The 2629-nt window shown below is 47.0% G+C and overlaps 1 long non-coding RNA gene across 1 annotated transcript in view; it reads right to left on the reverse strand.

Annotated features, from left to right (window-relative positions):
- The window catches only part of LOC146592278 (uncharacterized), a 7336-nt gene that overhangs the window by 3183 nt on the left and 1524 nt on the right, over window positions 1-2629 (reverse strand). The window contains exon 2 of the long non-coding RNA XR_014896634.1: window positions 1980-2071. This is a non-coding gene — a long non-coding RNA (uncharacterized LOC146592278). The remainder of the gene's footprint in view (window positions 1-1979; window positions 2072-2629) is intronic.

Consider the following 2629-nt stretch of genomic DNA (forward strand, 5'->3'; position numbering starts at 1 on the left):
TTTTTTTTCTTTTTTTTTAAGTGAAAGATTTGTACGAAAATAAATCATCAAATCAATAAATATGATATCGGCAAAACTTCGTGCTTTTTAGCAGACTACATGCCTAGTCTTGACAAAGCTACTTTGGGCTGTAGCAGTTTCAAACGCGTTGATCAAACAGAAAAAGCTAATACCTCTGCTCAGGCAGCCCGAGCGGTTGCAAGCTGAGGGAGGACAGCAGAGCTGCATTTGCTCTAAAATTCACTTGATAAACTGGATAAACAAGCGCTGGGGGATACGAGGAAAAATTATATACAAGGTCCTGCTGGGTGCTTTATCTTGAGACCCTCTTTCTGTAAAGGTAATTAAGCAATAATGATGCTAGCTTTGGAGACTGGTGTTCTGATCGATATCTCCTGTACCTTTTATTACTTTTTCTCTGCCTCGTGCTTTCCGTTTCCTTCATCACTGGAGATGTTATCGGAGTCACTGTAGTGCCTTGCCACAGACATTGTCACAATTGCAGTCCAGCCTGCAGCATACTGGAAAGCTCCTACACAAATAAGGAGAGTGCAAAGGAACACAACCCTTTTTGCAAGCAAGTATACCTTTCCGGCCTTGACAATGCGCTTTTCTTCTTAGGATCAAGGAAAACACTGCAGCAAATACAAAACTGGAGAACCACAACAGAAAATCGGTGGATTTCCAAGCTACTCGTTGCAAACATTGTATCCCGAGAGGCAGGGATACACTGGCTAGCTGCTCCAGGGATCTGCCTGTACGGTATGCCCACGGCCTTTTTTTTAAATCTAGAAATCCGCGCTGGAGATAGGTTACTTCTTCAGGCTAACAAAAACACGCACACACAAAGAAGAAGGAAAGACGACAGTCATTTTAGTACAAGCGTGCGTGTGTGTGCAGATGCATCTACAAATAAGATGCACATCTGGAGTTTTTCACTTTCATACTCTCTTTTCCTCCCAAACACACGCACACGTATAGCGTATATTTATACTCTGTCGCATATATCCTGTACCTATGTGCGCCCGTAGGTGCGTCTGCGCGTCGCTATCTCCCTCTCTGCGCACATAAACCTCCCTCTCRCCCCCTCGGGGGTCCCGGCCGCCGCGCGGGATCGGCGCCAGCTTCCACCTCGGTGTCTCCACGTCTGGTTGCCCGCAGGCTGCTGCTCTGCTGCGCCCGCAGCCGCAGCGCCCGCGGCTCCCGCAAGGCACTGCCCGGCGGCGCCGCGGGAGCCGCGCAAGCTGCGCGCTGCCGGCGCGGCGAGCGGCGCGGCTCGGCTCGGCTCGGCTCGGCGCCGCACCGCTCCCGTTCAGCTCGTCCCTCTGCCCCGGCGTGGACCTGGTTCCGCACAGAGGAGCGTTTTCGCTGTCTTTTTCCGCCCAGTCCTTCCCGCAGAGGCATCCCCAGCGGCTCTGCGGTGGATCCGGAGAGCGCACTGAGCTCTTGCAGGGACTGGACTTGCGGTTCTTGCTGCCTCCTTTGCAGCCTCCTCCATCTCTATCTTTCTCTTTCTTTAATTTATGACCTCTCAGCTCCTGTTGACACAGTTTTCCACACTGCCTATATTGTAGGGTCTCATTGTAATATACGCCGAATCAGCCTAGCCGTCAGCCAACACACATAGGGTGGGTATTTGATATTTCACAGCTATTTAGTGATACTCGGCTCCATTCGAAGATGACAACAATTCGCCTCGCCTCCAAGTTATCCATGAATTACAGCTTGAGATCCATTTTCCTGTTGTAATGTCTTCAAGATTACCAAACAAAAACACCTCAATATCTACGGGAAATTTCCTCCTGGCCTGACTGGTAACCAAACGTTTAACTRTTCCCCTTCGATATCTAAACCTGCTTTCCTCAGATGCTGGTCTTTTTTATTGCAGAAGCAGGATTGCAGAGGAATATTTATATATTTGTTAATAAAAGCTAGAAAATAAGCTCTGAACATGCTGTAAAAAATATTCGGTTACTTACCAATCAGACTAGTTAAACAAGCATGAAACTGATTTCAGGAACACAAGTGATTCGGATGAGTATTGTCGAGGTGCGTACATGCAGTCAGCAAGCTGGAAGAGAATCATTTAGAGTTGGTTTTATTGTTATTATTTCAAAGCAATTCATTCTGGAAGAAAATAACATCTCTGGCCAAACCCTGGGCTGTCTGCTCATTTGGTAAGTCAACGGCCGCAAAGCCAGAGCTTTTTTAACTGGAAATGCAAGCTCAGTGACAATGCAGAGTAACTTCGTCTCCCTCCTCACGGAAACTTGTTACTAGTGATCTCTTTGTGTACATTAACCAGCAATAAAAGCATAAGCCAGAGTGTTTCTGGGGCATGCCTATCACAACCGGTCAATCGATAAAGTGCCCTCTGAAGCTGTTTTTATTTGTTCTTCTACCRGACCGGCACAAACCGCTTTGTAAAAGCGACTACGGAGCTTATCTACCACTACATAGACTTTTGCCATCACAGTCCTCGGAGCCATACCGTACCTGGTTTGGAATTATCCGATATTTAAGTTTTAATGAGTTTGTTGGCCTTTTTTTTTTTTTTAATGAAGATTTTACAGTAAGGCATCTGCTAAACACTTGCATTAACCTCTGCCTCCATGATAATTCCCCCCCC

This window comes from Rhea americana, unplaced genomic scaffold (assembly GCF_003343005.1).
Source record: "Rhea americana isolate MKP2758 unplaced genomic scaffold, rheAme1 scaffold_34, whole genome shotgun sequence".
NCBI lineage: Eukaryota > Metazoa > Chordata > Aves > Rheiformes > Rheidae > Rhea > Rhea americana.